Source organism: Oryctolagus cuniculus, chromosome 5, assembly GCF_964237555.1.
Source record: "Oryctolagus cuniculus chromosome 5, mOryCun1.1, whole genome shotgun sequence".
Classification (NCBI taxonomy): domain Eukaryota; kingdom Metazoa; phylum Chordata; class Mammalia; order Lagomorpha; family Leporidae; genus Oryctolagus; species Oryctolagus cuniculus.
This window is the reverse complement of record NC_091436.1, coordinates 17,710,276-17,736,664: the sequence shown is the minus strand read 5'-3', so window position 1 is coordinate 17,736,664 and position 26,389 is coordinate 17,710,276. Positions and strand designations below refer to the sequence as shown.

The following is a 26,389-nucleotide window of genomic DNA, read 5'->3' as shown; positions in this document are numbered from 1 at the left end:
AATGTTTACTGTCCCGATGGCCCCAGCCCCGCAGCCCCAGCGCCGCGCGCGACCCCCAGGCCCCAAGCCCTTTGGAGGCAGAGATACCTCACAATGCGTGCGCCTACCCAGTGGCTCGGTGAGCCAAGAAAAATGGGCTGCGACGATTTCCCGAGCGCGCGGATTGCCCGATCGCACCCGCGACGCCTCGTCGATTTTTCTCACCGTACAGAGCGGAAGAGGCTCCCACCCGCCGTGAATGGGAATCTGCATTTGGAGCCGGGGGCGGGGCGGGGCGGGGCGGGGCGGGGCGGGGCGGGGGCGCGAGGACCCTGCACCCTGCTGCGCCAGCCGCTCCCGCGCCCCCTGCCCGGCTGCCGCCAGCCCGGGCCAGCGCTCCGGAACCGCGGGTGAAGCGCAATCTCCCGTCTCCAAGAAGCAAGGCCCGGGACCCCGGGACACCCGAACCTGGCCAGTCCCTTCTGGGTCTACACGCAGTCCCCGCCCGTGTCTGCGCGTCTCCGCGGGCGACTCCCGCGCCGGCGGCGCTCCACCAGGAAGCCGCTGGATCCCTCCTCCCGGGACTGGACGGCGAGGGGGGCCCCGGCTGTGTCTTTAAGCCCGCGCTCGCCGCCCCGCCCTCCTCCCCGCCCCCGCGGTCCCGCCCGCCCTCCCCGCCGAGCCCGGCTGCCGGGCGTGCGCGGCTCGCGGAGCAGGTGCCGGCGAGCCTCGCTCATGCGGCTGCCCGGCCCGAGGTGGTAGCGGCGCCCGCGCGCTCCGCCCGCCGCTTCTGGGCCGCACTCGGCTCCGGCGCGGGACCATGTCTCTGGTGACTGGTGGCAGCGAGGCGGCCGGCGGCGGAGCCGGCAGCGGCGGCGGCGGCGGCGGCGCGCGGGTTTTCTTCCAGAGCCCCCGGGGCGGCGCCGGCAGCAGCCCCTGCTCCGGCAACAGCTCAGGCTCCTCCCGGGAGGACTCGGCGCCCGAGGTCGCGGCGGCCGCTGCCGGGCAGGTTCAGGAGCCGCAGCCCCAGCAGCAGCAGCGGCGCCACCAGCAGGGAAAAGTGACGGTGAAATATGACCGCAAGGAGCTTCGCAGGCGGCTGGTGCTGGAGGAGTGGATCGTGGAGCAGCTGGGTCAGCTGTACGGCTGCGAGGTAGCAGGGCGCGGGGCCGGGGTGGGTCGGGACCCTGTAGGCATCTGTGCCCACACGGGATCTCCGGGGCTCCAGCGCGCGCCTGCGCTCGGTCCAGACTCCCGGGGACTGAGCGCCCGGAGCACGCCCTGGCGCCGAGGTGCAGCGGCTCTCCCGTTGCCCGGTGCCCCCGTGATGGCCCTGGGGGTGGATTGGGTCCCGCGAAGCGCTGTGGTTTTCTCTGAGCGCCGGGCGCGTCTCGGCTGCAGGGCAGCTGCACGAAGTGGAGCCTCCGAGGGGCTCACTCCAGCTGCGCCCCAGCCGCGGACGGGGAGATCGGCGCTTCCTGCTGGGATCCGATTTGAGGGGAGAAGGAGCAGGGCAGGGGCTTGAGCGTGCTGGGCAGAGAGGAGAGATTCTGGGAATCTCAGAGAACCTCTCGGTTCCTGAAATTTACAGCAAAAATCGTGAGACGATCAGTTTCCCTTTGCCAGCCAGCCCGGACGCCTGGCCCCCAACGTTAGTCCTTGCATTTCCAAGGCTGTATGTGTTAGGCTTGGCCAAATCAGTTTTTCTTTCTCCCCATAGATGGGCGCAGAATGCTCCGTGGGCCCCCTCCGAGCGTGCCCAGGTGGGAGTCAGGCAGCCCCGCGGGTGGTGTGCGGCGTGCGCCCTGCTCCGGGCTCCGGCGGAGTCTCCCACGGCTCAGGGGCCAAGGTTCTACGCAGGGCTGACTGACGTGTACACGTTTGATGTAGGGAGAAATACGTAGAATAAGCTGCCACACACATGCTGGAAAGATGACCCAAGCCCAAACGGTCTCCCGTGAGAGTCTTTAATAACGACAGTTGTAAATGAAATAACACATTCCACTCTCTTGAGGGGTGGAGTTTGGAAGGGCTGGAGGCAGGAAGGGGTTCCTGATGAAGGATGTGGCTTCAGGAGAAAGCTAGGTCTGTGTTCCCAGAGCTGTTGGGCTCTTCGGCGAGAATGGAAGCCACACTGGTCACTGGCTTTACCGCTGGCTTTGGGCATTGTGTATTTCACACGTTTTATGGCCTATTGTGCACGCATAGTTTCTTTAATAATTCTCATTGCTCAAGGAGACAGTATTCCCATCGCTGACTATTGATGAATGATTATGATATAATGAAACTTGACTGTATGACTAATGAGCTTGTGAAAATATGTTTCTCCAGCCAGCTCTCACAAAAAGCCAATTTAATTGCATAAGTAAAAACTGGCAAAAATAGGACGTGTTCCTGGGATTTTTATAGGAAGTTGGCAGACCTCTTTAAAAACACAGTATATTTGATTTAGACGGGATTACTGTTGGGTGAATGGATGTGTTCTGTCTTGCCTCTCTTGAATCCAAATGATTTTCATTTATTTCATTCTAGCCTTTCTACTCCATTTTGGGCTTGGAGAAGATTTGAGTTAATAGAAAAACTATTGTTGAAATTAATAACACTTTAGCCTTGCTCATCCTTAAAGGAGACTAATTAGATGTAGCTGGGCAAACTAGAAATAAGTCTAAGCCAACTTAGTAGGATGACCAATCATATATTCTCAGAATTCCTCAGAATAATTGGGGGGAAAAAATGGAGGTTTGAATGTTCACTGTGATGCACATGTCGATTAGGGACACACTTTAAAGGGTAAATATGACCTTGAATCTTTCCCATGTACTTGTCTACCAGAGCTGTAGACCTTCTACCCACAGTGAAAACTGTCAGGTGTCTGAGAGACAGGGTTTGTGTTGAAATCATACAAAGTGCTCTATGCTGCCTGCATGCCATTAATGCGTGGTGAGTATTCTCGGGTTGTTTTTTTCAGGCAGTTGTGGGCCGATGGAATAGAAATCACTGGGCAGGGAGCTGGTGGTTTGTAATCTCTGTGCTAGTGATTACCTTCATTGTATAATAAACCTGTGTACTATAGGTACCCGAGGAAAGGCCGTGTCTTCCCTTCTCTTCCCCTGCTGATAGGGCTCTGTGGTTCACTTCAGCCCTCTTGCCTGCTGGTCTTCCCTTACTGATACTTGCAAGTGTTTCAGCCCCTGCCTGGTTCATCAGTCAACAAGGACCCACTCTGACTCCGAGCCTCAGGCATATGACGATTGGGAAATGTCCTTTTTGCATTTAAAGTTGGTAATGTTTTCCAATGTTTACTGCTTGAACTTGGCATAGAAAGCCAGTTCGACAGACTTCAAACTGGTCCCAACCCTGAGTTTCCTGCTTTGGTGGGGCAGAAGGGGTGCACTTATTTAATTTCAGAAGAGCCTGTCCCAGGCAAGGGAGAGGTGCAAGGACTTGATCTTTGCCAAATGGAAAATAATTATCTTTTGCAGTGGCATAAAGTAAGATGATTGTACTAAGAAAGAAATGGGAAAGAATAAGTGCACAGACTTACCTGGCTGAGGTCTTATCTAGAAGCTTGCAGTGGACATTTTGTTTATAGTGTGGCATAATAGAGCACGTTTGGGGGGTATTTGTGGCACTCTGTGTGACTCTGACCCTTTGCAATGGTCCTCCTGTTATTCTTGTATCATAAATGAGAGTGTGGACACTCAGCGAGTAGCTGGCAATGGGACTCTGAATCCAGGCAGTGTGACCATACCTTCCCCCTCTGACCACTGGGCTGCCTGTAGCTTTTCAGTGTCCTTTATAGAACTCATGGAGGCCCACACAGCGTCTGTCTCAATACTTGGAACTTATGGGTGAAGCCAACAGGAATCTGAAATTTGTTTTGTCCACACATCCTTGCAACCACGTCTTCCTAGTGACCTGGAAGACTAGGTTTGAATTTTGAGTTTGTGGACGTCCCTGACCTCTGAGTTAAAATGCAATTGGGAGAATCTTCCTTTGGCCCAGCTGTCTTCTCTTTGGGCTCCCTCCCTCTGGGACGTTCCCACCTAGTGAAGGGCGCTGTGTCCGTGGGCAGTGCCGGTCTTTGTGCACAACTTCTGCCACCCCTCATCCCTGCCCCTGGCTCACAGCAGACCAGGGAGATGCTTGTTCATGCCTTAGCTGCTTGATATTTGATGAGGGGATTCTGGGAGTGTAGCCTAAAGCCAGGTGGAGAAACACAAGTTCCTAACAGGAGGGCCCACTTGGTCCCAGGAAGTCTCAGGAGGATGGAGCATGTATGGAAGTGTTGCAGAATGGCTGGGTCCAGGTTCTTGTCTCTGGTGCAAGAACTGGAGGACAAGACAAAGGTAAGAACCTGATTTATTCTTAGCTAAGTGAGAGCACACACTGGAGAAGGGCGTGTGGGCATGCTCAAGAGTGATCTGCATCCAACAAAATTTGGCATCTCTTCAAAATGAGCTGGAGGCGTGTATGGATAGTGTGCGGGGAGAGGTTTAACTGAACAGTCATGGGGTGGTGCAAGGTCTGAGGACTGCTCATCTCCTTGCTCTTTTTCAGCAGTCTCAGAAGTGTCATGGCTTCAGGTGCATCATGGGAATAGGAGTGTCAGCCCTGGTAATCTTACTATAATGATATTTCAGTTAGCTCTAAGTAGTCACTGGGGAAGGGGAGGCACTTAGCACCATGTTGGTTGCTTTCTGCTGGCACTAATTCTGGGTGGAGGCTTTGTAGGAAGTGTGGTTTTGCACAGTACAAAAAGGTGATGGTGGGGGAGTAGGGTGGACAGGCAGGGTTGTAGGAAGGTGGGAGACTGCAGCTCTTCCTTGCTAGCTACCTCCTTGTCTATATCAGCTATGGCTCCTCTTACCCAGTGGTCTAAGAGGTGTTGATAGACACCATATTGTAAAGCCATTTGTAAATGTTTCTGTTAGATTCTAAAATGATTAGATATATGCTTACATTCTTCTCCATTTCATCTTCTGGGAAAGCTTATACAGGTAATTAAATCTTCACCTAGGAATTGGTTATAATGGAACTGTTATGTTAAATCTACACCCACATTAAAGGATTTCTGTTTTAAAACATTTTCCTGTCTCCTCCAAACCCTGATGACTTTGAAGAGCATTTGAAATCTGGTATTGTGTCTACTCTGACAAGTGTTGCACGATGACTTACCGGATAAATCATATTAATTTTTCCAATCTTGCCCAATGTCAAGATAACATCTGTACTTCCAGTTTTGTAATTTGGTTTGCTTTGGAAATGAACATGTTGCTAAGCTCATATTGTCAAAATGCTGGTAGCAGCCCAGCCTTCAACCACCTTGTATGCAAGAGGAATTGCTGTGTGCTCCCGATTGATTGTCCACCGAGGAAGGTTTCCCATTTGCTCCAGGTATCTGCTTTTTAACAGATGGCTTCCAGCTTCTTCAACCTTTCCATCTTCCTTAGCTCCCCATCATCTCCATTCTATAAAGCAGTGTTTGTCAAGAGTTTTTGATGGTGACGCTGAAACAGAGCCCCTATAGATGGCTGCCTGTGCATCCACAGAAATGTGGATACTCTATAGGAAGAGAGATGCAGGAATTACCACTTAATGTCACCATGAGAAAAGCTGTACTAGTCATCTAAAGTATGACTTCAATGAGGCTTACAACAACATTCTATTCTATTTCCTTTCTCTCAAATACTGGTTGTGACCCTCTAAATCGATTTCATAACACACTTATGAGCTGTGACCTGTAGTTTTAAAAATGCTCCTTCTAAAAGGGAAAAGCCCAAGCGGGTGTGACAGAATTAGCTGTTACTGATTAAGCACTTTGTAGGAAGGGACTTCAGAAAGGTTGTAGAAAATGGAATTAAAAGATAAATGTGTTTTGGTTCAAAAAAAATGAAATCTATGTATAACTTTTTAATACTATATACATTTTTTTGTGAACCTTTTTAAAATCCCTTGTTTGTATTAGCCAAGGTTCATGAAGTCTGAGTAATAGTCCCTGATATGCCCATTTTATGGATGTGGAAACTGAGGCACAGAGCACATGAGAAGTTTCTCAAGGCCTGCAGCAGGGATGTGGTGGAGCAGAGTCAGGTGCAGGTGCTGAGCCTGCCATCTCCCATAATTTGTCTTTTCCAGATGCTACTACTATTGTAACTTCCAAGTTGACTGATACTATCCATAGGGCAGCTCTCATTTTTTTTTAAGATTTATTTATTTATTTGAGAAGGCAGAGTTACAGAGAGAGGAGAGACAGAGAGGGTGAGAAGTCTTCCATCCAGTGATTCTCTCTCCAAATGGCTACAAGTATCGGTACTGGGCTGATCTGAAACCAGGAAGCAGGAGCTTCTTCGGGGTCTCTCACATGGGTAGAAGGGCCCAAGCATGTGGGCCGTGTTTGGCTGCTCTCCCCAGGCCATCAGCAGGGAGTGGATTGGAAGTAGAGCAGCCAGGACTTGAACTGGCGCCCTTATGGGATGCTGGAACTGCAGGTGGATAACCTACTGTGTCACAGCACCAGCCCCTGGTTTGTTCTTGTACTTGGCAGAGACCCCTTGTTTTAAACTCATGGGCTTGTTTTGGATATAGGTTCCACTGTAGGACATCAAATAGTCTGCTTTTCCACTTGTTACGACCTCAGCTGAAAGTAGAAACTGCTGCTGAGCACTTAGCTAATTGATCATTTGGTGAATTCCCATTTGTTTGGTATTTAACAACAGATTTTTAAACACTGCTCTTTAAAAAAATCTCCATAAATTCAGCCTACAAAGCACTAAGGAATAAATTAAATTTGTTAAAAGTCTGTGAAGAAAAGAATTCTAAATTGCCCAAGGAAGAAAAGAAAACTGCACTTGACACATTTTCCTTTGCAACAGGAAAATCTGGAGTGGGGAAGTGGTATGCACTTTGAAGCTGCGTGAGCTTGAATTTACACTGTGGCCTTGTTTTTCAGCAGGTGTGTGAGATTAGGCAATTTCCTCCACTTCTCTGGCACCTTGCAGGATGGGGCAGGTGTTTGGCACAGTGGTCAAGGTACCATTGAGGAGGTTCACATCCCATAACAGAGTGCCTGAGTTCGAGTCCTGGCTCCACTTCAAATTCCAGCTTCCTGCTAATGCACACCCTGTGAGGGAGCAGGTGATGGCTCATGTAGTTAGGGAGACCCGGATTATGCCCCTGGTTTCAGCCTGGCCCAGCCTGAACTCTTGCTAGTCTTTGGAAAGTGAGCTAGTGGATGGAAGAACTCTGTCTGTCTCTGTGTATGCCTTTCAAGTAAAAGTAAATAATGTTGTGAGAACTTAACGTAATATATGAAACATAGTATGTGGAGTGTACTAAGTATGTGGTCAGTGTTAATGGAGCCCTAACTGGTCACTAACTTCTGTAATATGGGAAGAGGGGAGTAGGGTTAAAAAAATGTCTTCACCTGTCTTTGGTGCTAGAATTTGAGGGAGAATGTGTGGGTACTTGGGATCTAGAGTGTCGGTGAGTATTTGAAATTGAACATGGGCAAATTATCAATTCTCTAAATTACCCCACCTTTTCCTAAAGCCTTTCTCATTCCAGATATTTTAGTGGATTGTCCTATGAGTGCTGAGAAGTTAGACCTTCACAGCTTGAAAATTAACTATCTTAATGTTCTTAGCCTGTGGACCTGGTCCTCAAACATTGAGCATTTTTTTTTGAATGAAGTCTTTAGAAAATGTTTAAAAAGTCATTGATGTGTTAATATCTGAGGTAGCTGATGGTGTTTCTTTATCAAAGACATGGCTAGGGCAAAAATGGCTACAAAGTTTGGTTTCTATAATCCTTATCATATTGTATCATTAGTGTTTTATTTCAGCCTTGTTGAAAACGGCACCTGCCTTTATTGCCTTAATTGCACCAAACAGGAATTCTGTTTGAGATTCTTTAAAAAAATGTATTTATTAATCATCATTTTACTTGGAAGGCAGAGAGAGACAAATGGACAGAGATCTTCCATTCAATGGTTCACTCCATAATTGCTTGCAACATCTGGTTCTAAGCCAGGCAGAAACCAGAAAGCTTGGAACTCAATTTGGTCTTCCCAGTTGGGTGGCAGGGACCCAAGTACTTGATCTATCAGCTGCTTGCTCCCAAGGTGCACATTAGCAGAAAGCTGGAATCAGAAGCAGAGGCAGGACTGGAACCCAGGCATTCCAATACCAGTTGAGTTTTGAGTTGCCATTGAGACAGTTCTTTTGGAAACTCACTCTCACCCATTCTCTTCCTCCTGAGTCTGTCTGTCTTTGCTCTGACATGCCTTGGCCACACTAGTTCTCCTCTCTGATACATGTCTGCTGCACGTGGAAACTGTTTTCCTCCTAGCCTGGAAACAACCTGGCTCCATGTAACATCTCTTACATAGCCCACAGCTGGTCCTATCTAAGAGGTCTTCTCTTTGTAGATGGAGGAAAGAGTGAAGCTGAACTGTTTTGTTTTCGAGATGGTGTGTGCCCTGCATGCATGATTTTATTCTGCAGTTTACCTTCTTCCTGCCTGCGCTCGGTGGTTCAGACCTTACCTGTCTTTTCAGGGCACCCTCCTCTCAGCTGGTGTCCTGACAGCGTCCTCCTGGTCTAGCCAGCCCAGTGCCCTTCTTCCAGTCATTGTGTTCCTTTCTTGGGTGTATTGTCACCCTCTTCTTTTCTGTCTCCCCTGGCAATTCAGCATGTACATAAACTGGAGGCTTTCTCTGCTGGTTAGAACCAAGTGGCCTGGCAGGAGTGGGCATTGTGGTGCAGCAGGTGACGCAGCAGCCTGGAAATGCCTGCATCCCCTAGTGGAGTGCCTGGGTCAGAGTCCCACCACTCAGCTTCAGATCCAGCTTCCTGCTGATGTGCCTGGGAGGCAGAAGAAGGTGGTTCAAGTCCTTGGGTTCCTGCTATTCACACAAGTGACCTGGATGGAGTTCCTGGCTCCTGGCTTTAGCCTGACCTAGTGCTGGCTATTGTGGGCATTTGGGGAGTGAATCAGTGGATAGAAGCACTGTGTGTGTGTGTGCATGTGCACATGCACAGATGTGTCTCCATCTTTCACTGTTACTCTGTCTTTCAAATAAACAAGTCTTAAACAACAAACACGCACAGCCAAATGAAGCCCCTCCTCCTGTCTCCTGGACCCCCGGCTGCCGCCCTGTCCTGCATCCCTTACTGTTTTCCCAGCAGATCTTTCTCCGCCCATGACCCACGATCCTTCACAGTCTGGTGTCTGGTGCCAACAGCCTCCCCCAGGCCTGCACTGTTCCTCAGTGCAGTGGATTTGTCTGGATCCATCTTTGACTTGACTTCCGTAGTGTGTGATGCTCTCCTCCGTTTCCTGCAGAAGCCCTTAGCCCATGGCTTCGGAGGCAGTCATGTGTCCTCGTGTCATCTTGTGCTCCAGAACCTCTCCCGCTGCACCCTCCTTTCCAAGCCTCCCTTCCCTGTCTGCTCCCTCAGTGCCAACGTGCCCCAGCTCTGTCTTTGGCCCCATCTTCTCTGTTTCTTTGCCTTCTTGCCTTGCCCTTTCTGGGTGCCATGAATTTTCCCCTGGTGTCAGTTTCTGCCCCTGTGCTGACAACTTCTAAGTCTATATTTTTAGCTCCTGTCTGTTTCCAGAGTGTCATATGGATTCAGGAAGCTTTGAAATGGACACCTCCACTAAGATACCCCAGGGGGACCTCGGGGTGGACTGCTCTGAGTGTGAGTTTCTTGCCTTCTTCAGTTCCCGTGCTGTGGGGCAGCCACTCCTGGCCGTAGCTGCTCCGGCAGAAGCTTCTGTGGCATCCTTATCTGCTGCCTCTCCCTTGCCCGCTGCACCTGACACCCTCCACGTCCAGTGGATGCTTGCTCTTCCCTGCAGTCTGGTTCCTTGGTGCCCCAGCACCTTGCGCTTTGCACCTGCGTTACAGCAATGGCCGCTTGAGTCTAATTCCTCTGGAATGACGAGGACCAGTGCCCTCTATGATTGCTCCTATCACCCCTGCTACTTCTGCCACTACTGCAGCCCTCGGGCTGGGGCCTGGTGACTGAAACATGTCATCTTACACAGTCCGTCCTCATGCGACCTTCTGAACAGAGCAAGATCACCTACATCTTACAGAGCGAGAAACTGAGATCAGAGTTCTCTCTTGTTCTTGGCCAATGTCACACCTCCCCCCTGCTGCTGCTTGTCTCAGTTGAGACTGTACTACAGGTCAGCAGGAACCCTGTGCCAGGCCCGGGTCTCCCTACCCCTGCTGCATTTGTCTACCTCTTACCTGTGGTCCTAGCTGTCACTTGGTGGGATCTTCTCCAGAAAGCCTCTCTGTTCTGTCCCTTGTCGTCGGCCTGGCCCACAGGCCTCTCTCAGCATGCCTTTCTGCCATCCTGGCTCCCGTCCCTTTGTGTGTCTTTGCTGCCCCTGTGCTACTGTCACACACCTGGCTGTGGACTGAATGTTTGCCCCCCCCCCCATAATGCATAGGCTGAAACACTAACCCAGCAGGTGATGATGTGTGGGGGTGGGGCTTTGGGGAGGTGAGCTGTGTGAGATGAGGTCGTGAGAGTGGAGGCCCCGTGATGGCATTCTCGCCCTTGTAAGATAAGGAAGGGGTGGGAGCTCCCTCTCTTAGCTGTGTGAGGGCGCAGCAGGGAGACCGCCACCTGCCAACCAGGGAGATGGCACCAGACCCCAACCGTGCCTGCACCCTGATCTTGGACTTGCGGCACCAGACGAGACAGACCTGTATCCATCAAGGGAGTGAGATAGAAACTGGCCGTGTGAGCAGTGGGCACATCTTCTGGTTTGCACATGTGCATTTCACAACACTTATACATAGCCCCCATTAATTAACTGCATTCGTAGAATCTGACTCTGCCTGTTTTGGACCCTTGCTCCTTCACCGTGGACTTGAACTTGCAGTTCTTTTCCATGCTTACGAGGTACAACTACTATGCAGTCCTTTGAACCTGCGAAACAAGAGGCAGTTGTTCCATACAGCTGCTACGAGTCTTCCAAGGAAGAAGCCTTAGGTCACAGCCATTCTCTGCAGTTCTGTTCCAGCACGTACAGGAGTACTATCTTCTGTGCACAGGAATTGCTCACTTCTTTGGGAGTGGAAATGCGTGTATGTTCTTGGAAGGGTTGAGAGTTTTTCCATCTGTGGATAAGATGCGAAGTGACAGGCTCACACACGTCTTGGTAGAAGGGGGAGTGAGAGTGCCCAGACTCCCGCCTCTACTTAAAAGTCCAGGCTCATACAGTCTCACCAGGTTTGTCTTAGTCAGCGCTGGCATTTTGGAGATCTATTCTAGTGTGGAAAAATTGAGAAGAAAGAAGAGACCACAGGGGCCGGCGCCGTGGCGCAGTAGGTTAATCCTCCACCTGCGGTGCCAGCATCCCATATGGGCACTGATTCTAGTCCTGGCTGCTCCTCTTCCAGTCCAGTTCTCTGCTGTGGCCTGGGAAAGCTGTGGAGGATGGCCCAAGTCCTTGGGTCCTGCATCCACGTGGGAGACCCGGAGGAAGCACCTGGCTCCTGGCTTCAGATCAGCACAGCTCCCGCCGTTGCAGCCATTTGGGGAGTGAACCAATGGAAGGAAGACCTTTCTCTCTGTCTCTCCGTCTCACTGTCTGTAACTCTACCTCTCAAATAAATAAATAAAATCGTAAAAAAAAAAAAAAAAAAAAAAAAAGTAGAGACCACAGTGTGGATTAGTTGCTAAAGCTTCACTTTAGGGTTGAGGATGAATGATTAAAGAAGGACTTTTCCTGTTTGGAAGAATCTTTTTTTTTTTTTTTTTAACAGGTGGAGTTTTTAGACAGAGAGAGAGAGACAGACAGAGAGAAAGGTCTTCCTTCCGTTGGTTCACCCCCCAAATGGCCGCCATGGCCAGCGCTGCGCCAATCTGAAGCCAGGAGCCAGGTGCTTCCTCCTGGTCTCCCATGGGGTACAGGGCCCAAGCACTTGGGCCATCCTCCACTGCACTCCCAGGCCACAGCAGAGAGCTGGACTGGAAGAGGAGCAACTGGGACTAGAACCCGGCGCCCATATGGGGTGCCGGCGCCACAGGTGGAGGATTAACCAAATGAGCCACGGCGCTGGTCCCTGGAAGAATCCTTATTAGGGCAAACTGCGAGGGAAAAAGTCACTCATTCACTCAACAGATATTTAGATAAGAGAGAGAAGAAGTGGCTGTCCTTTAAAAGTGTGTAAGAGAAAAAGAAGGAAGGGAGTCCTTCCCCCCGGGGAGGCCTGGATAGTCCAGGAGATTGAAAGCTCTTCAAAGGCCCAGCTATGTGGTTCTTTGAGAAGTTCACAGAAAATGTGCATTGTGGAAGGATTATGCTTAGATTTCAAAGATGTTTTGCACCAAAATAAGCTTTTGTAAAATTTTGTTTCCATGAACTTTTTTTTAAATATTTATTTTTTTTTTATTGTGTGGTGAAGCCGACCTAGCACTGCAGAGAGGGAGGTTTGTTAAGGAGAGGGTGATGCAGAAAGCAGGAGGAGGAGAAGTGTCTTTCCTCTCAAGGCAAACCTGAGAGAAGAATGAGACCAATTCAGAGGGTCGTGTGGCTCCCGGAGCCAGCTTCCTTTACTGGACAAGGTGTCTCATGTGACGTCACTCAGGTGGGGACCAGGAATGGGAGGGTCATATTGAGAAGCTTTTTAAAAATCTCCTCTAAAACCTCCCTCCAGTTGTTGGCTTCCAAGTTACATTTGCAGTCTGACAGTCCGCATGCTCAGTTGCTCTGCTGCTGTTTCTTCTGGATTTAATTGGGCTAACCTTTAAGAAAAGCCGGCCCACTTGACTCAGTTGTAGGCATATAACTTACAACAGCGGCTGCTGGGGGTACCTGGGAGAGCTTTTCCCTTTTTAGTTGTCCTTTGTCTTGGCTGCTCAGATGGGCCAATGGTGGTGTTCAGTTTAGTTTGAGGAAGGTTTGTGTTGACACATAAGATGAGCATCTGATGGGGAGGATCATAGCAGCCTTAAGGAATAAAATTTAAAAGGTGAAGCACAAATTAGCTGGAATAAGAGCATGAATAAATCCATATTAAACATATTAATTTCCACTGGGGAATTTATTCCTGGAATGTCACTTTATAGTTAGTTTGAGAGCTAACATGACAGGCTAATAAAAAAAGAAATTAAAATATTTTACAGACAGTTCTGGTAGGAAGTGCAAAACAGATTTTATTCTTTATTATACTTGTTTATTTGATATAATGTTAGAATCATTATAAGGTACTGATGCCGATTTGCCTATTAATATTTCCATATTAATAAGCCGTGTGGGCTCTTGCCATGAATTCAGAGAGGAATTCTGAATACCGACTCGAATAAACTAGGCAACATGGTAAGTTTTAAGCTTTTTATTTAGTGAGAGAAATGCATAGGAGAGTGAGGGCTCTAAGAGAGAGAGGGAAATCTGGATTCATACCGAGCAGAAGCAGGCCAGGAGCCAGCCGTCTGGAGGAGCATGCAGGCCAGAAGGCATGGAGCTGGTGGCCCGAAGGCCACGTGCCCCGAAGGAGTGGGACAGCAAGGGGATCAAGGGCAGGGAGGGAAAAAGAGAGTGGGCCCACAGTGCTCCAGGCCTTTCATCCACTTCCAAAGGGGAGTGGTTAATTAGTCTGGTTGGCAGGTGGGCGCACAGGTGTGGTCAGGTAGGGGCAGGAGACCACACAGGAGGTGTGGTGAGGGTGTGGTCTTCCAGCTCCCCAATCTAATCAGTTTTATCCTATATGCCTGACTACATTAGTGCTATCAGATAATCCTATTCAGCCTGTACAGAAACTCTGTGATGGGTAGTTACTCAGTGTTTAAAATGAGGAAATTGAGGCTGGCGTTGTGGTGTAGCCAGTAAAGCTGTCACCTGTGACACTGGCATCCCATCTGGGCACCGATTCGTGTCCTGACTGCTCTGCTTCTGAACCAGCTCTCTGTTGATGGACTTGGGCCCCTTGCACCTAACTGTGAGACCCCGAAGAAGCTCCTGGCTTTGGCCCGGCCCAGCCATGGTCATTGCCGCCATCTGGGAAGTGAATCAGCGCATGGAAGATCTCTCTCTGTGTCTGTCTCTCCCTCTCTCCATGTAACTCTGCCTTTCAAATGAATGAATCATTTTTAAGAGGAGGAAATTGAGGCTCATAGGGCAAGTTTAGACGACCAGTGAGGAGAGGAAGTCCAAAACTGTCACCATCAGTTTCACTTTTCATCCCCTGATCACTTCTGTGTATTGTGTGTTTGATCATATGCTGGGCAAGGCTTTTCTCTCCATTTTCTGCATTTTCAAATACCAGGGTGAGTGGAAAATGCATATTAGGAGAAAACTGTGTATGGATTTCAAAGACATTTTTGCACCAAAATAAACTCATACAATTCCATTTCTCCCACATGCGTTTTGAAGGACCCTCGTGTGCTTCATCTTAGCAAACCCTTTGCAGGATTCAACCATTTCTCTAGAAAACTGCAAATCCCTTAGCTCTCTCAGGGGCCCATCATGGTGAGTGTCCTGTGGCTGCCAGGTTTGCAAGAGTTGTTGTTGGTGGGGCCTCTGTGCTCCACTCACCATTTGTGTGGAGTTGGCTCCAGGCTCAGTCACAGCTGAGGTTACAAGCTAGAAGCTCACTGGACAGAAGCCATAGGATATGGAGTATGTATTTTATCCTACCTGTTCGAAAGTAGCAGATACTACCTTTAACATGATAACATCTGCTACAAAGATGTGAGGAACTCTTAGCTACTTGTTTTGCTTTTATGCTGGTGGGTGGTTTTGCCCAAAGCCTCAGCTGCTGTGGCTTATCTGCTGCTGTATCTTTTCCTCCTATCTCCTATTTGTCAGTAGGGCAACTGCCATAGCTGCTGTAGTCATAATGTTAATGGAATCCAATCTGTTTCAAGACGAGGAAGTAAGACACTGAGTTCTGAGATTGGCCATGGTGGTATTTCTCTGCTTCGTTCTTGTGAGCTAATGCTCTGTGTAACAATAGTAATGACTCAACTGGTTTTGCTCCTGTTTGCGACGGGGTGCGGCAGCTCTCTGACAAGTCAAAAGAAAATGAGTCATTGACTTGGTGCTAAAACATGATTATGCTTGCTATAATGAAAACACCCTACAAATATTACAACTCAAAAAACAACATGTACTATTTCTGGGAGACAAGTGCCTTTTGTTAAGCTAAAATATTCCATTTCTTCATCAAACCCCAGATGGCTCAGCATTTAGCAATCTTAGGCTAGAAGCATTTTCTACGGGTAGATGTTTAGCGGCTGACATCCTGTCTGTATTTAGATAAACAGGCCATCACCTACACTGGCCTAAGACAACAACCACATTTAGCTGCTGGTCCTGCCTCTGGCCTCTGCAGAGAGGTGGATGGTGGGCTGTAGTCAGTAAGTGAGCCATCCAAGGTTGAGGTCACTTCTCACTTCTCACAAAATGAAGAATGAGTTTACCATGGACACCTTCCTACAAGCTGGGAAAGAGAGCGAAGAGTGAGATACGATAACATCAAACATTCACTAAAATGAAAGGGAAATTCTTAGCCAGCCATTACAACTAAGGCAATGTTTTGAGGATTAACAATATTTGCAAGAAAAGCCCAGGATGTTTATACAAGCACCGTTAGCAATGCCTTCCATCCTTTTGCATAACTAATTCTGCCTTGTTAACACCTACATTCAAATAAAAGTGTATTCTTTGACCAGAAAGGGGGCAGGGACTTAATTATTTTTTAAATTTTTTTAAGTGAGATTTCTGTCTTGATTGCAAATTTTGCTCACAGACCAGGTTTTATGGACACAGGGTAATGTAGTCGGTATTCCAGAATGAAGTATTTCTGTTGGGTTGCTTCAAGAGAATTGCCTTCATGTGGCATGGACCACATCACATTTCAGTTAAGCAAGCAGAGAGGGGCTGGTGTTGCCATGCAGTGGGTTAAGCTGCCACCAGCATTGTTGCTCTGCTTCTGATTCAGCTCCCTGCTAATGTGCCTGGGAATACGATAGGATGGCCCAAGCACCTGAGCCCCTGCTACCCACATCGGAGACCCAGATTGAGTTCCTGGCTCTGGGCTTCAACCTGGGCCAGCCCTGGCTGTTGTGGCCATTTGAGGAATGAGCCAGAGGATGGAAGATCTCTTTCTGTCTCTCCCTCTCTCTGTTATTCTGCCTTTCATATAAATAAAATAAATATTCATAAAAAGTAGCACGAGATGACATACATTATGTATAAAAATCTTCTTTTTGGGGCCAGTGCTGTGGTGTAGCAGGTAAAGCCACTACCTGCAGTGCCAGCATCCCATAAGGGGCACCAGTTTGAGTCCTGGCTGCTCCACTTCCGATCCAGCTCTCTGCTATGGCCTGAGAAAGCAGTGGAAGCTAGCCCAAGTCCTTGGGCCCCTGCACCCACGTGGGAGACCTGGAAGAAGCTCCTGGCTCCTGGCTTGGGATGGGTACAGCTCCAGCCATTGCAGCCAATTGGAGAGTGAATCAGTGGATGGAAGATCTCTCTCTCTTTCTCTTTGCATCTCCTTCTCTCTCTGTTTAACTCTGAGTTTCAAATAAATAAATAAATTTTTAAAAAAAATCTTTTCTTAGGCTATCTTTTGTATGTGCCTAGAAAAGAGATTGGGACAAAATGTAATAAATATTAATTGTGCGTTTTTAGTGTTATGTCATCACCTGCTGCCTGCTAGAATGTGCATTGGCAGGAAGCTGGAATGTGGAGCAGAGCTGAAACTCAAACCAAGGCCTCTGGTGTGGAATGTTCACATCCCAAGTAGTGTCTTAACTGTTGTACCAAGTTCTTGCCCCTAAACTTTTTTTTACATGGTTTTTGAGTTTTCAAAAAAAAACCTGCAGAGATATTACAGTTCTCATATGCTCTGGAACTGGTTTTGCTTACATTTTGCGTTAGTGTGATGCATTTGTTACAATTAATAGGCCAGTATTGATATGTTACTGTTACTAAAATCCATGCATTACCTGTGTTCCTTAGTTTTCACCTTGAATCCATTTTCTGTTCCAGGATGCCACCATGTCACATGTAGTCATCGTGTCTTAAGCTCTTCTTCTGTGTCAGTGTCTCAGAGACTCTGACACCTTACTGGAGCACTGTTTTGGTATTTTGAAAATGTCCCCGAAATGGGACTTCTCGGGTGTCTTTCTCATGATTATATTGTAGTTATACTGGGTTTTTGAGAGGAAGACCCAAAAGAGAAAGAACCATTCTTTTTTTTTTTTTTTAAGATTTTATTTATTTTTTTGAGATACAGAATTAAAGATAGAGAGAGGCAGAAAGACAGAGAGAGAGATCTTGCATCTGCTGGTTCACTCCCCAGTTGACCATAGTGGCCAGAGTGGCTGGAGCTGAGCGGATCTGAAGCCAGGAACCAGGAGCTTCTTGTCTCCCAAATGGATGTAGGAGCCCAACAACTTGGGCCACCCTCTACTGTTCTCCCAGGTCATAGAAGAGAGCCAGATCAGACACAGATCAGCACCACAGGTGGAGGCTCAGCCTACTATATCGCAGCCCTGGCCCCAGAAAGAACTATTCTTCCCTGTCCTTGACCTTGACCACCTGGCTCAGGTACCATCCGTAGATTTCTCCACTGTGAGGTTGCTCCCTCCTTTTCCATACCGTGTTTGGAAGGAACTTCTATGAGCAGCCCAGACTTAACGGATAGGAACTTATGCTCTACCTACTTTTGTGTTTATATGGTTTGTGTGGATTTTCTTCTTTTGTTTATTTAGTCAATAATTTGTATCAGCCATTATGGATCATGGATACTTATTATGTACTTTGGCTATGATACAATGTTTTAGTTTGTTGCTCAGATTATCCCACGTTTGGCCACTGAGAGCTGTTTCAGCTGGTTCCTGTCTATTTGACATACCCCCACTGTGGTGTTTGTGTGTCTTTAACAATTCTTTGCTTCCTGGCACTCTGGGATGCTCTGGGCTCCCCTTGTGTATTCTTGCCCAGGTGTATCATCAGCCATTTCTACAAGAAGCCCTGGCTTCTATCATCAGAGAATGGTGTCAGAATCCCAGATATGGCTCCTAGGCATGTTTGTTGCTACTTGGATGTCATTGTTTCTATGTTCTGTCAGCTGACAAAACAAGGACATGTAGGGTATACATGTATACATGTAGGGTATACTAACTTGACTGTGTATGTGTATCTACATATATGTAGATGTATTTCTAACCATGTGTTCAAACTAGTGTCTCCAACCCTCATCATTCTCCCTTCCTGACCTTGCCTGTCTTTGAACGTCTACCCCAACAGTGAGAGACCTGTGGTCCCCACCCATGCTGTCCATTCCATTAATTGTTCAATTGTTGTTTACCTGCAAAGCTGTATCAGAATTGTTATTCCACACCCCTAGGGAGAGCAGCTTTATCAACCAGAGCACAGTACCCATGTGCAGTCCCTTTGTAGTTAGTTAGACAGACTCCACTTGTTTCCCGATACTTAGGGCAGCCTGCTTTCCCCCTACTCCCCTCCCTTCAGTGAGGTTGTTTCATACTTTGGAATAGAGTTATTGGTGTTGCATTCTGTATTCCATCCTGGGATCCTCTGATCTCTGAAATGATTTTTCAATTCGTTCCTTGTACTGTCTAGTTCTGTGGGTTTTGACCAATGCATGGTGTCCTGTGTCTGCCCTTATGGGACCCTACTAAAATAACCCTGTGTTTCACCCATTCATCCTCTCCAATTGCCCCTGAATTTCTGGAAACTGCTGATCATTTAAATAGTGCTGTAGTTTTGCCTTTTACAGAGTGTCATAGAATTGAATCCATATAGTATAAAACCTCTTCATACTGACTTTTTTCACATATGCATTGAAAACTCACCCATGTGACTTTGTGACTTGATAGCTCATTTCTTTTTAAGGCTGAATAATAATCCATTGTAGAAATACCATGGCTATTGATTGAGCTGTTCAAGGACATTTTTTGGCTATTTCCAGCTTTTGATGATTATGAATAAACAGCATAAATATTTGAAGGCAGGCTTTTATGTGGGTATAAGTTTGAAATCAGTTGGGTAAAAATGCCGGATGCTCTTTGAAGTGCTAGACATATGGGAGCTTGAGATACGGAGTGACTTAGAGTGGCAAAGTCCTTGAGTTCTAAAAACAAACACAAATGAATAAATCAAAATGGTTTTGGCTTGTCAGACATAATACAAAAGAAAAAAAAGGAATAGGATAAAGAGTGGGAGACTGCGGGCAGAAAGACCCTCTCTGAGGAAGTCCGTTGCGTTTGAACCTGGACCTACATATCTGTGCAAAGGCCCAGGGGCAGGTGCTTTCTCTAAGTGAATTCACTTAATGCAAAGACCCTAAGGCAGAATGGACCTTGGCCCACCCAAGGGACAGAGCACAGAAAGAAATGTGAGAAAAAGTCATGAATGAGAATATTTTCTGAAAAACATTTTTTCCCATGAAGCATACAAATCATAAGTGCTCAGGTTGAGAGATTCATGAATTTTCTCAAATTGAACCTACCATGTAGCCATCTTGTAGATCAAGAAACAAACCCACTATTGCCAGGACGGGAGCCCCTGTGAGCCCTTGTCCCATTGCTAACCCCTTCCCCACTTTTGCCTCTTTCAAAGCTTTTGTGTCTATTTCTTCTGTTCAACACTAGGTGTGGGAGATACATACACGGTGTGTGCATCTCTGTATTGTTGCAGTCCACCGATGTTTGTTCACTTGAATTGCCATGGAGTATTCATACCATAAGGTTTTTGTTTGCTTGTTTGTTTATTCTGCTTTGGACGGACCTTTGGGATGTTTCCTCTTGTGGACTATCCTGAGTTAAGCTGTGAATATTATTGCACATGTCTTGTTGAACACACGTCTGCATTTCTGTTGGGTTACATACGTAGAGCTGGGTCAGTCCAAAGCCAGGAACCAGGAACCCCATCCAGGTCTCCCACATGAGTGGCAGGGGTCTAAACACTTGGGCTGTTTTCTGCTGCCTTCCCAGGAACATTAGCAGGGAGCTTGATCAGAAATGGAGCAGTTGGGACTCCAGTCAGAGCTCATATGGGTTGTTGGCATCACAAGCAGTAGCCCTCTGTACTACCTTGCTGGCCCCTATTCAACTCTCCTACTCAATAAGAAAATGACAGCCAACTTTGGGTTTGGACTGTGTGTCTTCCAAATATCCTGGATATTGACCTTTATATAGCTTGGATGTGAGTCTTTGGTCCAAAATTTGTGCTGGAAGCATTTTCTACCATTTGATGAATTGCCCTTTTCACTCCGTTAATGGTGTCTTTTGATAAACAGAAGGTTTTAATCTCAACACCGGCTAATTTGTCAGTTTTCCCTTTAGAGTGAGTTCATTCTGCATCCTGTTTAAGACAGGACGGAACATATTCTCCTGTTGTCTTTTTGATTCTTCATTGTTTTGTCTTCTATATCTGTAACCCCTCTAAAATTCATTTTTATCTGTGGTGTAATGTAGAGATTCAGGTTCATTTTTTTCCCACTTGGGCATTCACTAGAAACATTCGTTGAAAAGATTATCCTTTGTCCACTGCACCATGGTCACATATCGGGGAATGCTATGGACTGAATGCTTGTGGCCCCTCGAGATTCACTTGCTGTGTGACGCTGTGAGGTGGCTGCATCTTTAGGGGGTGATTAGGTCATGCAGATGGGGCCCCCATTGGTGGGATTAGTAGTGCCCTTATGAAGACACAGTTGGGGGGCTCTGTTCTCTGCTCTCCACCCTCTGAGGGTGCAATGAGAAGGAGCCATCTATGAACCAGACGTGGCATCTGCTGGTGCTCCACTCTTGGACTTCTCCATCTCCAGAATGTGGGGAAGAAATTTCCTCTGTGTAAGCCCCCTGCTCTGTGGTATTCTGTTCCACTCCTCTGGGCTGACCGGGGGCTGTGTGGGTCGTCGTAGAATGATTGTGTTTTGGTGTTGACCAAGGCCTTCTTGCCTTGCCCATGACACTCCATGTCTATTCCTGGCACCACGGCCCATGCACTACAAGTGGTCATTAAATATTAGTTGGCTGGTGGATGGGTCTGAGCTTGCGTTGAAGCAAGAGGATTTAGTCTCCAGCCTCGGGCTCCAAGACACTCATACTTCATTTGAGAGAAGACTGTACTTGGCTAGTTAATTATATTGCTCCAACAGATCTGAATGTGGTTCTGGACAGTCCTGCTGGCCTGAGTCCTTAGGGAAGGCCCATGGACTTCAGACCACCCAGTGGGTAGGACTGACTGCATTTATTCAAGCAGCCAGCTGGTTATCCACTGAATCTATTATTTATATGCCTACTGTGGGCCAGGCATAAAGTGGAGCTGGAATAATGGGATCCTCCCCAGAGTCTCTATTCTTAATTTAGATCATTGGTTGTTTCTTTCTCTACAAGTTAAACATTCAGTGCAAAGATGGTAATTTTGGGAATTTTATTTTGGGGGTAGCTTTGTTCTATTACAGTTATTTAAAAATTTTTATGTGACAGTCTGAGTAAATAACAGGCCTAAGAATTAGAGCGTTTTATGTTGCTACCCAATTATTTTAAAGCAAACAAAACCCTAGAAAAAAGATTTTAAAATTTGTAACCACTATATTTCATACAATGGATCTGGCAAGCAGTTAAGTACTTGCAAACTTTAGTGCCAAAGACCAAGTTCAGAGAAAGAGAGAAGTGCATTTTCGAGCAGTTGGTGTCTACTGTGGACGTGTGGGTCCGTGCCGTTACATCGTGATGTGTGATGGGTGGGTCATGTGCTGGCTGCTGCTGTTGCTCCTGGAAGCTGGCAGCTTCCCCCATGGCCACCGTTTTTCCCATGTAGACCAGGGTCTGGGTACGTGTCACAAGCACTCTGTTCTCTCTCCTGCCTCCAGAAATGGCAGCCCCCACACATTAGCTGTTGCAAGATCAGGCTTTTCCTTCACACTTCTTGCCCATGCTACCTGTTTCTGGTGGTTGCCAGTTGCGACTGCTCCAGAGCCTTTACTGGGCATTGGTAGGGGCAGCCAGGGGACAGAGCCTGCCTGGGGACAGGAGACAGATGGCGAGAGAAACAGGGCATCTGGTGCTGTTGTCTAAGAATTAGAAGACAGGGCCTTGATTCATTTCTTATTTGCTTAATGTCATCGCTTGCTTTATTGCTTTTTAGTTTGTTTCTGTTAAATATTTTGTGGTTAGTGAAACCTCACCTACCTGGAAGCCATTGATTCTATAACCTCATTTATTTGGAACACAGTGAAGAACCTAAAAGAAAGCAAGACTGACTTAAAGAAATTGATTTATTTGAGAGGTGGTGGTGGGGTGGTGGAGAGAGCCCCCTAGCTACCCTGTGTTTACTGATTCACTCCCCCAAATGCCCACAAGGGCCTGGGCTGGGCTGAGGCCAAAGTCAGGAGCTGGCACTGTAATCTAGGTCTCCCACCTGGATGGCAAGAACCTAATCACTGGAGCCATCATTGCTGCCTTCCAAGGTCTGCATTAGCAGGAAGCTGAAGTCAGGAATTAGAGCCAGGCTGTGAGATGCAGGCATCTTAGCCAGCATTTTAGCCACCAGGCTGAGTGCCTGCTGCAGAAGGAATAACTGTGAGAACTTAGAGATCTCCTCGAGTTGTGTTCTTTCCTTACCAGGAGAGCCTTAGCTGTTCATGGAAAGCTTGCTTTTTCTTTAGCCAACAGGGGTGCTTTGCTGGCTTCTAGGTTCGCTAGGATTTGGAAGCAACACACAGGGCTGATAGTTGTAAGTGCTGGGAGAACATGTAGACGTGACAGCCGACAGCCTGACAGCAGGGACGAGACAGAGGAGCTATAATAAGCTCCCGAGACTGGAGCCCGTTCATACATACAAGGCGGGTACAGTGTGCGTGGGGAATGGTTGCAATGAGGTGCAGTGGGACATCTGATCCTCTGGTCTTGGGGCCACCCGAGTCATCCTGGGAGCCTCCACTGTAGAAGGCAGGCGCCCAAGCAGTCCATTTGGAGTGAATTTATGGAAAGAGTTTAAATGATCATTTGAAATACTGTGCAAATGTGAAGCCATTGTTTTCCTCGGGATGCTAAGTACATGAAAGGATCTCCCATCTGCTGGTTCACTCCCCAAATGGCCGTAACAGACAGGGCCGGGCCAGACTGAATGCAGGAGCTTGGAACTCCATCTGTGTCTCCCAGTGGGTGGCAGGGGCCCAAGTGCTTGGGCTAGCTTCCACTGCATTTCCAGGTGCATTGGCAGGGAGTTGCATGGAAAGCGAAGCATCTGAGACTCAACCAGCTCTCTGGTGTGGGGTGCTGTCTTAGCAGCAGCTTAGCCCACGGCACCACCACACCAGCCCTCTCTCTTCTATGCTACGGTAGCCACCTGCCCCTCATCCAGAGTTTCGCTTTCCTATGAATTCAGTTTCCCAAGGTCAACTGTGGTCCAAAAATATTAAATTGGGAACTCCAGAAATAAATAATTCATAAATTTTAAATTGGGTGCCACTCTGAGCAGTATGAAATGTGCTGTCCTACCCTTTCCTGCCTGGAATGGGAATCATCCCTTTGTTCAGGGTATCCCTGCTGTATACGCTGCACACCCATTAGTCACTTTGTAGCTGTCCTGGTTCTCATATTGACTGGCTCGGTGTTGAGAGCTTCTGTTCAAATAACCACTATTTTACTTAATAATGGCCTCAAAACACAAGATACAGAGGAGGCACCAGGGCATAAAACACAGAGATAGATGAGCTGTGATAGTGTGTGGTCATGCTGCCGGACATGGGAAAGTCAGAGTATGTGTAGGGTCTGGTACTCGCCACGCTTTCATGGTTTCAGTCGTCCGCTGGGAGTCTTACTGTCCGCCGCTGGGGGATGACTGCATTGCTAGTCCTGCATTGTTAGGCAGGGAAGGTTCTGTAACTTGCTGAGAGCTAGGAGAGGAAGTGGTTGAGCAGAAGGGTTTCCCCTTGTGGGCTGGGTCTCGGCCAGCGGAGGTCACAGATGGACCCACAAATAGCATTTTTTTCTGTGTGTGTGAAGTCACAGTAGTCATTTTCTGAGGTTAGAAAACTTTGATATATTGAATACTTTCAGGCAAAGTGAGTTCACTAATATTGAAAGTCCATAAATAACTCCTTGCTCTTTATGACTGGTTAGTAATCTCCTTTGTAAAATATTGCTTCAGCAATAAAAAGCACAAATAAAGGCGAGCTCCCAAGTGCACAGTTGGTTTTCCTCTCCAAGTGCAAGGAAGCTGTTGAGACGTTTTCCTGGTGGTGGCTGGGTCAGCCCGGGTACTGAGGGCGGGTGATTACTGGAACTCTGGCTTTTGTGTACTGTCCCTGGTCATTTCACAGAGTCTCGCCCTGGGTTACTGTATAACATGACCGTGGCTTTTGAGAGTACCAGGTGAGGGCTGGCCTTCTTAGCAGACTCAGGTAAGGTGAGACCTGGGTGTCCTACCCTACCCCTTCCTGGCTCCTTTGGTTGCCTTTGGTTTGCGAAAGCACTGCTTGTCTGGCCTGACTCATTTGCTTGCAGGGGCCAGAACTTCTGAAGTTGTCTTTCTGGTGACAAGATCTCTAAGTCTGCCTCACCCAAGGTTGCTCTACTAAAGGAGAATTCAGAACCCTACTGGGCTGTTGAGAACACCGGCCTGACATGGTCTTGTGTTCTTTTCCCTTCCTTGTGGAGTTATCCGCTGATCAGCGACCTGGTTTTGGGGGGACATGGGTTTTCACGATTGGAGGTAAGCAGGGAGGGCTCTGTGGGCACCATGGCCTGAGTGAATGTGCAGGCTTGCAGGCAGCTCTGCTGGGCGACCTGGGGAGGGCAGACCTGGAGGGCCCTCTGCCCAGGGCCTCCTGGAGTTACCTAATCAAGAATTGCTTCCGAAAAGGAAGCTGGAGGCAGGATGACTGTTATACAATTTGTGTCTGACTTCCTCTTGCTTTCTGATACCAGACAGTATCGGAATCTTTCCCCTTGATTGAATGTCACAGCTCCAAAGGGACGGTGGGAAGCCATATCCTGTTTCTGTCTGTGCTCTCTGACTTAAAGTGCTGGCTGCGTTCAGGGCTCCGTAAACGGGAGCACTTTCTTCACTTGTTTGCAGGTTTTATTAGTGCGAGCCATGATCTGCTGGATTAGGAGTCTGCGTCTTGGGGCTGATGGGTTCAATTATATCTTCAGGCAGTCCCCAAACAAGTCCCTTTTGGCTTACAAAAGTGACATTATTCTCATAAGTGTTCCCTTGCAATGGGGCTGCTGCAAGGGCAGGTCTGCCTTACCCAGGTGATGGGAGTGGCGTGGCAAATCTTGTTCACTGTGGGGGTTCAGGTGGGGTGGGGGGCACTCTGGGAAAGGAGAGGGTTTTGTAGGGAAGTGGGATGAGAGCACTGGGAACAGCCAGTTATGTAAGCACAGGCCCACTGCCAAGCGGTCTGGCTCTGCCCTGTCTCTCGCTGCCTTCCAGCTTCTGCATTCCTGACTCCGCTTCTGGGTTGTTGTCTTCCCTTCACTAGAAGTGCTAGTGTCTAGGTTTCTGGTCTGTAAGTCTGATCTTGGTTCCCAACACAGGTTTGCTGGGTCGCTTTGCTGTGGGGTCGCTTTGTTGTGGGGTGGCTTCGCTGCTGGGTAGCTTAATTGTGGGGTAGCTTCGCTTGTGGGGTAGCTTCATTGTAGGGTAGCCTTGCTGTGGGGTGGCTTCACTGTAGGCGCTGTTGATGACCGAGCGCCCTCTGAGCACGGTCGAGCCGATCTCCCCACAGAGCAGCAGGACGCAGCCATCACCACACTGTCTGTCTAAAAGCAGTGGTGCACTTGGGAATCCTGGAAGAACTGGCACAGGCCGTGTCTCCACCTATGGTGGTGTCTGTGAAAGGCCCTGGGAGACGTGCGTTGGTTGGCTTGCCATGCCTGTGCTGGAGTACCTGAGAGACGTGAACTTTCTCACAAGAAATGTTCTGTGTGGCTCACAGTTTGGAAGTTCAAGTGCAAGATGAGGCCAGCCCCACTGGGTCAGCCGTGTCGCGAGGCCCGAGGCCGGCAGCAGAAGGCAGGTACAGATCCCACGGTCAACGGGAAGCAGAGAACAGCTGGGCCCAACAACAGAACAGTGTCTGCAGGGCACACGCCCAGAGGCCCAGGAACCTCCCACTAGGCCCGCCTCCTGTGGCTATCTTGCTGTCATCACTTGACGACTTTGGGGATTAGACATCTGCATGAGTTCAGAGCCATAAAGTCACACTGCTTAAACCACAGCAAGAGGGAAAACAGACAAAGGGAAAGTTTTAGGCCCATACATGGAGCAAGCGCCGGGGCCAGGTTTATATTGGGAAGGGAGCTGCGTTGCTTGATAAGAAGTGAAAATCCTTGCCAAGGTGACGCAGGCTGAATCTGGTCTGTCAACAGCAAAGGGGCAGGCAAAGGGC

The 26,389-nt window shown here is 48.2% G+C and overlaps 1 long non-coding RNA gene across 2 annotated transcripts in view; it reads left to right on the top strand.

Annotated features, from left to right (window-relative positions):
- Window positions 1-286: 286 nt before the first annotated feature.
- PPP1R14C (protein phosphatase 1 regulatory inhibitor subunit 14C) overlaps window positions 287-26,389 on the top strand; it is a 100,315-nt gene continuing 74,212 nt past the window's right edge. Inside the window, exon 1 of one of the 2 annotated variants that reach the window (XR_007915900.2) lies at window positions 287-1,132. This is a non-coding gene — a long non-coding RNA (protein phosphatase 1 regulatory inhibitor subunit 14C). The remainder of the gene's footprint in view (window positions 1,133-26,389) is intronic. The other variant, XR_007915901.2, reaches the window with a different exon arrangement.